The sequence below is a fragment of the Misgurnus anguillicaudatus genome, chromosome 2 (genome assembly GCF_027580225.2).
Source record: "Misgurnus anguillicaudatus chromosome 2, ASM2758022v2, whole genome shotgun sequence".
Taxonomy (NCBI): Eukaryota; Metazoa; Chordata; class Actinopteri; order Cypriniformes; family Cobitidae; genus Misgurnus; species Misgurnus anguillicaudatus.
In genome coordinates, this window is record NC_073338.2 from 37,536,728 (window position 1) to 37,550,035 (window position 13,308).

The 13,308-nt window shown below is 41.1% G+C and overlaps 1 long non-coding RNA gene across 2 annotated transcripts in view; it reads right to left on the bottom strand.

The window, feature by feature from the left end:
* Positions 1–1,287: 1,287 nt before the first annotated feature.
* The window catches only part of LOC129442802 (uncharacterized), an 87,276-nt gene continuing 75,255 nt past the window's right edge, over positions 1,288–13,308 (bottom strand). For both annotated transcript variants that reach the window (XR_012371151.1, XR_012371152.1), the window contains exons 4-5: positions 1,671–1,837; positions 1,288–1,582 (exon numbers count right to left, since the gene is read on the bottom strand). This is a non-coding gene — a long non-coding RNA (uncharacterized lncRNA). The remainder of the gene's footprint in view (positions 1,583–1,670; positions 1,838–13,308) is intronic.

Sequence of the window (13,308 nt, forward strand, 5' to 3'; positions counted from 1 at the left end):
TTGAATTGTACTTCCTTTAGACAAAAGCATCTGCCAAACACATAAATGTAATTTGGTGTTGGTAGCTTATTTTGCAACTGTAATTGGACATATTTAAAAAATGCAACAAAACAATGTGGGGCAATTAATTGTATAATGAAAGGTGTAAAAAGTGGTTGAAGTGGAAGAGTTTCGTAAATAAGAGGGATTTGGGACAAAAGCAGATAGTTGGAGCTTGATAAGATCGGGTATAAAAAAACATTTCTTCTTTGTAAAATTGTTACAGTGTGTACCGATGACCAGAAACATTTATTCAGAAAGCCAGTGTTGATTTCATGTTGACTTAAAAATTTCATCAATCATACAGACAGCAGCGGTGTACCTTTGGGATTTTCAAGCGAGGCTATTGCAACACTGCTGCTTGCAGTGATGTAAAACATTTTGTTTATTTGTTTGAAATGTCCAGTTAAACATAAGAGCTACACATTTTATTTTCCAATTCATTTCCGGAGGTCAAGGCTCATTCTTTCTTCAGTGACTTATCTGATATTTTGTGTTAAAACAGCATCATATACACAAACCCAGGCCCTGATAAAATCAAAACACAACACTCTTGTAATTCCCTGAAAGTCCTGTTTCAACCAAAATGTGCTGTCTGTACAATTCTTTAATTGGCCAAGCAAATGAAAACTGGAACAGATCTGGAATATGATTGCCAGCAGTAGATGAAGTATAGCCTGGGGTGACTTGTAGTATAATGCATAACTGTATGTGTGTGAGGTGCATTGGGTGGCCTTAGTGCAAACAACAAAAGTCAGAGATAAAAACATTCAAATGCTACTGTCAACCAATTAGACCTTATATCTAATTGAATCTCTACTTTATTTTTAGAGACAACTGTACAAAGTGTATTTACATCTTATGCACATGCAAATATACAAGCGACTAGATATGATTTTAAGACAAGCTCAAACATTTTCTAGGTAACACCAATAAATGCATTTTAGGTTGCTTTATATTAAAGCTTTTATTTAAGGATTAATTGGGTTATAATGAATAATTATTCTGAATAAAGCATAGTTTGGTCACTAATAAAATAGTCAAATTACACTGAAATTGTACTGCAATACTAAGAAGGTGGACTGCATGGGCACAGTTTAAGAAAACACAGGTTTGTGTTAAAGTCTATTGAAGTAAGACTCTACTCACACAGTGCAAGGCTCCTATCAAATATCTGGGGGAAACAGGCCCTCTTGAAATTGAAGATATGGCACGCTATAACAATAAGAAGTCAAGAACCGTTTCGTGTGCGGCTCAATAAAAATGCATTTATTACGATTTTGACGTGGGCCACTTAAAGTTAATGAATAATGATACACTTCCTCTTTTCCTGAACATTCAAGAAGGAGAGGCTGTTCTCACCTTATACTTTAATACAGTCAAACAGATTCTGGACTTAGAAAAATATGAGGTTATATCATGCAAACAAAAAATATGCAGTCCTGTTGGACATATTTGTTGTCACACTCTTAAAACTAAAGATGATATACGCAGTGCCATAAAAGAACCTTTCTGGTTCTTGTAAAGAGAAAGGTTCTTCAGACTACAAAAAAAGGAAAGAAATGGTTCTATTTAAAAACTGTCTGAATGGTTCATTGGGGAATTAAAAATCGTTCTTCTATGGTTCTTACCACCACACCAAGGGGAGCGGGATCACAGAGTCGCCCTGGACTCTCACGGGGACAAGGGGGTAAGCCACTCTGTCTTCTTTGATTTATATCCGTGCGTGACTTGACGGTGGGTATTCCTGATCTAGCTTTTTGTGTCCACAGCCGTTGCAGCCGAGTTTCTCCACTTCCTGTTTCTGGACAGAAGGGGTGCACACAGGTAAGTAAGAAGGTAAGTAGGGGAGGGAGCGAGTACCTGAGTTTGATCAATCCCAGCAGATAAGTATCCTGCAGCTGTCCAACTGAGACGTCCAGCGAGTCGACAGGTGTCTCGGAAGTCAGACTAGGGAGGCCTAGAAGGTACACAGGTGAGTATTCAGATGCTAGGAAAGAATACAATAAGTTAGGCGTTCAGCCTCCAGAAGCCCTGGTGAATTATGCAGGGCGATACACTGGACTCGTGACTGAGATGTGCAGCTAAATATGTAAGGTGAGTACACTGGGCTCTTGACTTCAGGCGATACAGCAAAGGGACAAGGTAAGTACACTGGACTCGTGGTTTTGGACGTACGAATATGTGTATTGAGCAACTTCACTGGGCCTGTGACCCTGAACGTACAGGTAGGAGTAAAGGGACAATTTCACTGGGCTCGTAGCTTTGGACGTACAAGTACGTGTAATGGACAGTTACACTGGGCTCGTGGCTTTAGACGTACAGGTAAGTGTTGTGGGCAGATATGCTGGGGTCGTGGCTTTAGATGTACAGTTGAGTTTATTGGGCAGTTACACTGAGCTCGTGGCTTTAGATGTACAGGTAAGTGTAATGGGCAGTTACACTGGGCTTGTGGCTTTGAACGTACAGGTCGGTGTTGTGGGCAGATATGCTGGGCTCGTGGCTTTAGACGTACAGGTGAGTGTATTGGGCAGATACACTGGGCTCGTGGCTTTGGACGTACAAGTAAGTGTAATGGACAGTTACACTGAGCTCGTGGCTTTAGATGTACAGGTAAGTGAAATGGGCAAATACACTGGGCTCGTGGCTTTGGACGTACAAGTAAGTGTAATGGACAGTTACACTGAGCTTGTGGCTTTAGATGTACAGGTAAGTGAAATGGGCAAATACACTGGGCTCATGGCTTTAAACATACAGGTGAGTGTATTGGGCAGACACACTGGCTCGTGGCTTTGAACGTACAGGTGAGTGTATTGGGCAGATACACTGGGTTCGTGGCTTTAGATGTATAGGTAAGTGTAATGGGGAAGTAACTGTAACCTTACGGACGCGACTCACCAGCCCGGAGACAGCGAGGGTGCAGCTTTAGCTTCACAGACCTTCAACGACGAGAGAGAACATAGGTTCACACACATGTCTGATCCTCCTCACTGGGACGGATTCCTGGCAAACACACTTAGACGGGGACTCCCAACACGTCGTGACACAGTCCCACGTCGACACAGAGCCCTTGGCTCGAAGCTACAGGTTGGCAGCAAACACACACACAGAGCTTTGTTAACAATAGGGTACTTCAGTGAGCAAGTAAGGACAAATACATCAACACTGGACTCGGCACAAGAGAGCGGGTGGAAGTACAGGGCAGGCTACTGCACGTAGGGTCTAGCACGGCCACAGGTAAGATCTCAGTGGTGGGTATTCCGAATTAAAGCACCACACCAGGGGTGTACTGTATGAGTCAGCCAATCGCTTCCCTCTCCTCTCTTCCACAGCGTGACCAGAGATCTAGACAGGGGCGGGCATCTGAGAACACTCACAGCGTATGATCATACACAGTACAACACATCCACTATTCCACACAGTAGCCGATCTGAATTTTCACTCCTTCAGTACTTCACACAAAACTCACAGCAAATCTTCTCTCCTTACAGAGTTCTTGTCGCCACCAGATAGAGGAAGGGATTACAGGTCGCCGTCCGGGTATGTATGGAAATATCAGTCGCCCACCGACACCAGCTCACTCTCCTTCCTCCAGGGTTCTCCTCTTCGGCCTTGGGGGCGAGTGCTGACAACATTTACACAACACCGCACTACAATCTTCTCATGTAAGGACACAGCAACAAAAAAGACTCACCCACAGCAATCCACACACTCACTGTGACTTAGGGCCGCACCACCACATTGGGCTAAGGGTTGATCCTGAATGATAGACAGAAGGGCTGACGCGAAGGATGGCTAAACGGGCGTCTTCCCCGCGACAATAATCCACGCTGCTCGTCTCCTTTCGTGACGTTCGGCTCGGCCACCGCTCCTTGTCACCGGTTGGGCCGCAACAAACTGTGCACACAGTGCATCACGGATCATCGTCCGGGCGGAATCATTCGTTGCCGCTTTTGGTTCCCCTCGTGTCACTCCGTGACACCAGGCAACATTTTTTCAGTCTTCAACTGTTCAATTTTGGTGAGCTCGTGCAAATTGTAGCTTCTTTTTCGTATTTGTAGTGGAGATAAGTGTTACCCGGTGGGGTCTTCTGCTGTTGTAGCCCATCCGCCTCAAGGTTGTGCGTGTTGTGGCTTCACAAATTCTGCATACCTCGGTTGTAAGGAGTGTTTATTTCAGTCAAAGTTGCTCTTCTATCAGCTTGAATCAGTCAGCCCATTCTCCTCTGACCTCTAGCATCAACAAGGCAAATTGGACAGGTGTTCCTAATAATTCTTTAGGTGAGTGTATACACAAATTATTGAGGGCTAACTACATACACCTAGGAGACAATCAACAGGGGACCAATGGACAAAAGGGACGTGTCCGAAATAGCCCTCTATACCCTTAAATAGTGCCCTATTTGAGGAAACATCAATTTTTAGTGGTGTCTGAAAAATGAGCAAATACAGAAATTGTTTGTGGGTGTTATGTTCAGATGTTTTGACACTTTCATGCTTTCTGGGTTCAATTTGAAGACTGAGGTAAACAAGATTCTGTAATGGTGTTCCACAACAGAATTTAATCCATTAAAATGTATATCATTACATCAAAATCCCATATGGAGTATTTTTTAAACATTAAATTGATTTTTAACATCATCTAATGTTTCGGTTTCAGAAAGTAAGCAACACAGTACCTTGTAAAAAATAAAGGATGCGCTTCTACTCACTGGGCCCTTATAAAGACATGATACAATAAATGATAGGCTGCTTCAAATCATGTCATTTGTTGAAAAGAACTGTGCTATTACTGAGCAATCAAAACTTCCTGCCAAGTCACTCAAGTCATGTCTAAAGATCAGAATCTATTATAAAAAATTCTAAGCAATTGAAAGAGTAACCCTGTCAGTTAACACAATCGGACATGACAAAATTTCGTTTATACGATTGCTTGTAATATTTTCAATACACAGCAAAGCGTGCAGAGACATAGTTTGAGTTAAAATGGCACAGCTCTCGTTTGTCTTTCGTCTGGTCCAGCTGGTATCACCTCAGCAGACTGAGAAGGTTCCTGGAACCACTGCTCATGGGAAAGCAGATCTGCTACTTTTGAGAATGGAAACAAAATTTTGGCAGTCCAGTCCACTACAATACGCTTCGGTAACACAGTGGAAATAAGGTGTAAGACTTAATACTACTAATATTGCGTGTAATGCCAGAAGAACTACAATGTCTTCCTGGAATTACGGCGCACACCCACTGACACACGTCCCAGCGGTTGATTTGTAGAGGTTTCGGGTTTCATAATGCAATAACTTGGACACAAAAAGTTAGGTCTGAACAATGACTTTTCCAGAGCAAATCATATCCTTGGAGTCGACAAACATATAGGTTACACGTAGGACTATGACTGCAATGTGTCATGAAACCAGCAAATATTCTCAATTATTACCCCCGGGGTCCAGGGCAAAGGATAGGGAAAGAAATGTAATCAATATGGGAACGCTCATCTTCGCCGAGAGACTAATAAGTTAAGAATTATGAGGGAAAACCACAGTTGACACTTCACTTCCAAATCACAATGTAATTTATAATCAGCAGCACACGGAGGAGTTCGAAACTGTAGCAGCTTTGGATTTATTATAATGAAAACTGAATGCAAAATTGTAACATTTGGAGATGAAAACTGGCAGATGCATTTTAAACAGAAGACTTTCATTATAGACTGGTGAAATTGGCCTATATGGTTTCACACCTGCACAAAAACAACTCCATAACCAAATCCAAGTTTTGAATCTCAGTTAGGTAAAACTTTTGAACATTTAATGGTAGGATACTTTTCACCAATATGCTATCTTCAATATATTAGAAAGATTTCAATGCATCTGTCAGGTTTGAATCAGTCCACACAACATGTATTGAGAAATGTGGCCTAGCAAGACACAGTGAAGCAAAAATGAAGAAACTATGTAGAAACCATTAGAAGGACAAACAATCAGAGTAAAATGAGGTAAAGTTGGTCAAACCTTGTGTCGCTCCAGGCTGCGTTTAGCACGTGTCACTCTGCATTTCCTTCTGTAGGATCCCAATGTCACAAGTGAGCGACTGAAGTTTATTTTACAATTTCCCTAATCATTTCAGTCTGATCTGAACTATTTGTGTGGCACATTGTGTTTTTCAAACCGTAAACCATGCAAACACATTGCATTATACCAAATACACAAAATAACGTTTTCTAGCAATGAAATAGGTGCTCTTTAAAAATCATGGAAAGATGAGCGAGACGGAGAAAATGTGCCATCTACATCAGAGTCTGTTTCAGCTTTCTACAAGGAGACCGCAAGTGAAGCGGATCCTGAGGTTTTCCATTTACATGACACAGACTCGCATATTTAATCATAGGAGTGTAGCGGTAAGACTTCTACGACACAATGCCAAATGACTTTAAATGACAGCATGAGTTTCCCAAAGAATCGTTGCTTTTTCCCAAAATGGTACCCTGAATTTACATGGCTTGAATATAGTTCAACAAACATGTATTTTGCTGTATTTTACAAAGCAATGCCTTGCTTTGCACAGAACATGCCAATGTCAATGACCACCTTTACGTGTTCAAGGTTTTTCTCCACTAATTACTAATATTTTTAATAACTCTGCATGTATCAATCAAATGTCAAAGTGTGGAAATACAGCCATTAAACACTCGGACAATCATTACTCTCTATGTCCTCATCCTTAATATGATGTTCATAACAAAACCGGCACGAAGAAACATACATTAGAGTTCTCCTCCAACCCTAATAAACACACCTGATCTAGCTAATCAAGGTCTTCCTAGGCAGATTAAACTTTCAGGCAGGTGTGTTGAGGGAAGTTTCAGTTAAACTCTGCAGGATACCGGCCCTCCAGGACTGGTCAAGGTATCTTTATTAGTACCGAAAGGTAACTTTATTTTTTGTGCAGACAGGAGATTCAGCAATCCATCCTTAAAACACCCTGCTATTTTGCAAGTTCTCTCACTTAGAAATCATGGAGGGGTCTGAAATTGTCATCGTAGGTGCATGTCCACTGTGAGAGACAAAATCTAAAATCACAATGTATGATTTTTTAACTATTTATTTGTATGATACAGCTGCAAATAAGTATTTGAACACCTGAGAAAGTCAATGTTAATATTTGAAACAGTAGCATTTGTTAGCAATTGTAGAGGTCAAATGTTTCCTGTAGTTTTTCACCAGGTTGGCACACACTTCAGGATGGATTTTGGCCCACTCCTCCACACAGATCTTCTCTAGATCAGTCAGGTTTCTGGCCTGTCGCTGAGAAACACAGAGTTTGAGCTCGCTCTAGAGACTAGGTCTAGAGACTGGCTAGGCCACGACAGAACCTTGATATGCTTCTTACATAGCCACTCCTTGGTTATCCTGGCTGTGTGTGTTGGGTCATTGTCATGTTGGAAGACCCAGCCTCGACCCATCTTCAATGCTCTAACTGAGGGAAGGAGGTTGTTCCCCAAAATCTCGCAATACATGGCCCCGGTCGTCCTCTCCTTAATACAGTGCAGTTGCCCTGTCCCATGTGCAAAAAAACACCCCCAAAGCATGATGCTACCACCCCCATGCTTCACAGTAGTGATGGTGTTCTTGGGATGATACTCATAATTTTTCTGCCTCCAAAAAAGTTTAGTGGAATTATGATCAAAAAGTACTATTTTGGTCTCATCTGACCACATGACTTTCTCCCGTGACTTCTCTGGATCATCCAAATGGTCATTGGCAAACTTAAAAAGGGCCTGGACATGTGCTGGTTTAAGCAGGGGAACCTTACGCGCCGTGCATGATTCCAAACCATGACGTCTTACCATGAGTGTATTACCAACAGTAACCTTGGAAACGGTGGTCCCAGCCCTTTTCAGGTCATTGACCATCTCCTCCCTGTAGTTCTGGGCTGATTTCTCACCTTTCTTAGGATTATTGAGACATCACGATTTGAGATCTTGCATGGAGCCCTAGTCGGAGGGAGATTGACAGTCGTGTTAAGCTTCTTCTATTTTCTAATGATTGCTCCAACAGTTGACCTTTTTTCACCAAGCTGCTTGGCAATTTCTCCGTAGCCCTTTCCAGCCTTGTGCAGGTATACAATTTTGTCTTTAGTATCTTTGGACAGCTTTTTGGTCTTGGCCATGTTAGTAGTTGGATTCTTATTGATTGTATGGGGTGGACAGGTGTCTTTATGCAGCTAACAACCTCAAACAGGTGCATCTTAAATAGGATAATAAATGGAGGTGGACATTTTAAAGGCAGTCTAACAGGTCTTTGAGGGTCAGAATTCTAGCTGATAGACAGGAGTTCAAATTTGCAGCTGTATCATACAAATAAATAGTTATAAAAATCATTTATTGTGATTTCTGGATTTTTTTTAGGTTGTCTCTCACAGTGGACATGCACCTACGATGACAATTACAGACCCCTCCATGGTTTCTAAGTGGGAGAACTTGCAAAATAGCAAAAATTTCCTCACTGTGTATATATAATATATATATATATATATATATATATATATATATATATATATATATATATATATATATATATATATATAGTTGTCCCCTCATTTGAAGGTGGGACCCCCTAAAAATGTAATTCTTGCTACACCCCTCGTGAATACATTTATCATTTACCATATGAAGGCTGCACTTAAAATGTCTTTGAATCACAATAACAAACAACAACAAAGACTCCGGTTAGACCCGTTTAATTCAAGGAATTCATTTAAGGGTTTAAGCGAGACTGGAAAATTGTCATGTAGAACAAAATTATGACTGTTTTGGACTTTGACTAAAACTAAGTCCACCTCAGGGAAAGAATAAAAATATGTATGATATTACATCTTTAAGGCATCGTAAATGTTTAAATCAGTAATTGAATACTGGGTCATAAATTTTAATTGCTCTAATTCGCCAAATCCGCCACTTTGATCTACATTATTCCCATCTTCCTATCTAAAAAACAGATATAAGTCACATTTTCCTAGTTGTCAGAGCTTGCACTTGTGCACCGGTGAATTATAGTGATTTCCACCACATTTTATTCACAGTTGAGAAATCTTTAAAGTCCTCAAGAATAATTTCAAAACAATATTCAACCCACATTTAATTGACCATATACCCTCTCCGTCCAATAAAACGCCATTAAAATTGTTATTGTCAAGATCTCTCCAACTGGAGTCAATTATAATGTGCTTCAGCTAGAATACAGATGGGAAACATCGCAATGCAGGTCGATTCCTTCGCAAAATATCCCAGCTGTCTAAGACCCCCGAGCACATTGGTGAAGTACTTTACCAAATCTCTTCTCATTTAGGCTACTGCTATAGGTTCCAGGTCTCTACTGTCTAACGCTCAACTTTACAGATGCTTATGAACCCAATAACCATTATCTGCAGATCTTTCCAAAGCTGTCAGAGGTAGATTTACAGAGAAACGATATCCTGTCACATTACTTTATCAGATGCTCATTATTTGAGAATGAAACATTTCGGGAGTGAACGCTACCCAGCGTGCATTTAATCAGAATGGAGTATGTCAAAGGACATCACATCAACCGTACCGTCATGACAATTTGATTTACTTTCAACTGTTGAATGGGGAGTTAAAAAAGTTAAAGACTGATGAGGACAGCGAGTAGGCACTTTCCAATGTCAGACGCTACATTTATTATGTTGGCTGGGCTATCTGAAGAGATCTCCCAGCAGCAGGCAGTAATTTATGACTTGCCACTGGTGGTGGAAAAACAGAAGGTGGGCCCAGATCTCATCGGACCGGGACCACACCGTAGCCAATGCAGCTGAGTATCAGAGCGCAGAAGAGCTTTACCTGCTCATCCATCAGGATGGAGAACACATTTCCTCCCCTGCATTCTCTGTGAAGACACATCTCATCCGGTGGCTGCTCAATGGATCTTTGTCTTGCCTCACTGCTTTACTTTTCTATGTTTTCCAGCAGTTTATTGTTACCTGGTCTAGGATGATTTATCTCAATTTATACTAATAATACCTGTCTAATTTGATTCTGAATTGCAAAGGCGATATTATGCACAGCTCTTTCATGTATTAATGCTCTATGATCAATATGAAAGTTCTTATCAATCTTAAACTACTGAGTTTGAGTCATTTATACATGCATTAAAAAAAAAACTCCTCAAACATAATTATTCAAATTTTTTTACTCTTTATTATACAGAAGGAGTCGATGCCCCGCACATTCAGGTCCGAGCAAGAGTCCAAGACGTGTAAATTAAGTCCAGGTGTGTGCGAGAAGGAATCTGCACGCGTTACAAGCTATCTCGTGGAAAGTGAAACCCACAAACCCTCTCATGAGAGGAAAAGCACGCAATTCGCATGTTAATGTGAAACTACGATGATATTAATAAAAACTAATCGCCAACTGTCGTCATGAAAGCCCGCTATTGGCTATATGTCTGACGATGGTTTATTGGCACAACCCTACATTCCAAATTCTATTCTTCGCTAGGTTACTCCACAAAGGGTCCCAGGTCCTCAAGCATGGAGCGCAGCAGTGATGCACAGGTTGATCCAAAATGAGCGGGTGCCTGCGGTCACCCGCGGTTATGAGTCATCCAAAAATATTTTTTATTATATTGGGGTCGTGGTTGGTCGGGTCGTTTGAAATAAAGATGCCAATTAACTATTTTAAACAATTACTACTTTAAAAAATACGGCCCAGGAAGCGGGTCGGGTAAAAAAAATTTGCGGTCCGAGTTGCGGGCGGGTTCGTTGAAAATTTTGGTCGGGTGCGGGTTGTTTTACATTGACCCGCGCATCACTGGAGCACAGTAGATTTCCCCTTTCAAGGCCTCTCCCTTTACTTGCCTATGTCTTGTCCCCACCAGCCTTTCCAGAGTAGAACTTTGTACTTGCCACAGTGGGGTTAAAGTAACACTGCTGCTGCCCAGGTACTAGGTCGTTACACTAGGTTGGTCTCCATAACCATATTGATCTGTGATCCTCTGGTATGTTACTCCAACTAGACCTTATTGGATCAGTTTAATGTCATGACCAGGACTATTTTGCAAAAAAGTGCTATCGAACCATGCTGGGAATTAGACAAGCAGACGCCCATATGACAAACAATGAACTCTACCAACTGACCAAACAATGTCCAGTCAGCGTGACCATAGAGTTCGTGGGCCACTGTCTTCGCATGTAAGAGATTGAACCAGCCCACATCTACACCATTTATCACTCAGAAGTCAGTGATAAGAACAAGCGAGGAGCCCCTCGCTTATCTTTCAGACACAAAATTCGGTCTTATATTGACGAATATAACAAAAGTCAAATAGCTCTCCCCGCAGTGAAGAGCAGTCAGTCACTTACCCATGTCGAAAGGGAAGAGGAAACAATAGTAATCATCAGTATCGCCAAGAATAGAGAATTGTGGAAACATATTTTCGAGCTCCATACCATACAAGTCATAAACCCCGCCCTCTCCATGCAACCGAATGGGACTCGGCTCTAAATAAAAAATAATTTACACTTCCAATAAAATTTTCCAAACTATTGCTTTGGTCTTGTAAGGTAGTTGTTAGAATGCTGATAGCCTATATGTTCAATTGTTCATTTTTGTGATAAGTTTCATTTTAGCTAGTATTTTGATGCTATAGAAATGGGATGATTGGTGTTTTTCTTGGGCCATTATGTCTTATTTGATAGACAGTAATTGAGAATACGACAGGAAAGTACAGGGTGGAGAGAGGGGTATGGGATCGGCAAAGGGCCTTGAGCCAGGATTCAAACTCGAGTCACCGGAAGTGCGTCTGCACCATATGTAGGAGCACTGTCCAATACACCCTCGGCTCTGACATGATTGGTGTGGTTGAATTGGGCATGTAAGCGTTTGGGCGAAAGTTTGATACCGTGGCTCTGCCTCTGGCTCTACGGACGATTTCTTCTGCGCATACCTTGGCTCCAAACATACGTAACATGGCAGTGCCCATGGTCAGACATTTTTGGCTTGAATTCATTACAATGGAAGGAAGTGAAATCTTTTTTACAGTCTATGGTTAATACAGTAAATGCACCCTTACTCCCAAAACATGTGTATAAAGAAACAATCAGATTAGACCTTGCTTCATGTAGATTTCACTAACCTACATGTGTCATACTAAGTTTCATGGGACACAAGTGTGTTGATCATCTATATTATGTTTTTGATGTTCTGTATTTTAATACGACTTATGCGAAATTGAATGCAAAAGGACCAAAAGTATAAGTAAAGTTGGCACACCAAAGCTCAATGATTTATTTAATAAAAGCATGGCATGTGACGTTTCGAGCATGCAGGCTTTTCATAAGGATCAAAAGTTAAAATAGGGCCACTTTACGTCAAAAAGCCACAAAAACCAGCATTTTCAAAGTCAATTTGAAATGCCCCACCTTGTTGCAAGGCCTTTACTGAAAGTGGTGTCAGTGGTCGATGAAAAAATGTCAGCATTTAGGCAGGACATATTTTCAACATAACCCACAGGATGTGTTGGAACAATTCACTGAACGCACTTGGGCTGAGAACCGGCAGGTCATGTGTCGTTGCCCCAGCTTTAAAGGGATGACCTTACAACTGAAAGCAGCATCTCATGGTGTTACATAACTAAATAACATTTGTGAACCTAATAAGCAAGTCATTTGGCATTGAATTAAGATGATGATCAAACATAAAGACATGATCTTTCCTGTTGGAGCATTGGGGAAACTGTAGTTCCTCATTCACACAAGAGCAAACCAGAAGTGAGGTTCAGAACAGAGTCAGAAAATGGCATTTTGGCTCGGGAAGTGCACGAGGCAGCCAATGCCGCATGCTTCTCATGCTTTAGTGCCCAGAAAAAGTCAACACCACTGAAAGTCCCAGTGCATTGAAAGTTACATTATACCAATTTTGGCATGAAATAAACACTTCTAGGCTTCATTTTCTCTTTAATTTCCAATCATTCATGCTTTTGATAAAACTCAAGTGTGGTTTTGTTACACTATTTGTCAAGGTTGGTGGCCTCATTTTACGTCACAATCTGAGTGACCCATGAATGCAGGTTGAGAAATTAATTATAAAAAGACCTGTTTAGTCTCTGGTTTTGAGTACCTCATCGGGGGCACCCAGACCCAAGTAGTTTATCGTAGATAAGATCTCTTAAATTTAGCACACATTAGAGCACAATGGAAATTACAGAAAGGTGCCTTGCATTGTGGGAGACATAAAGCATACAACCACAAAAGTATA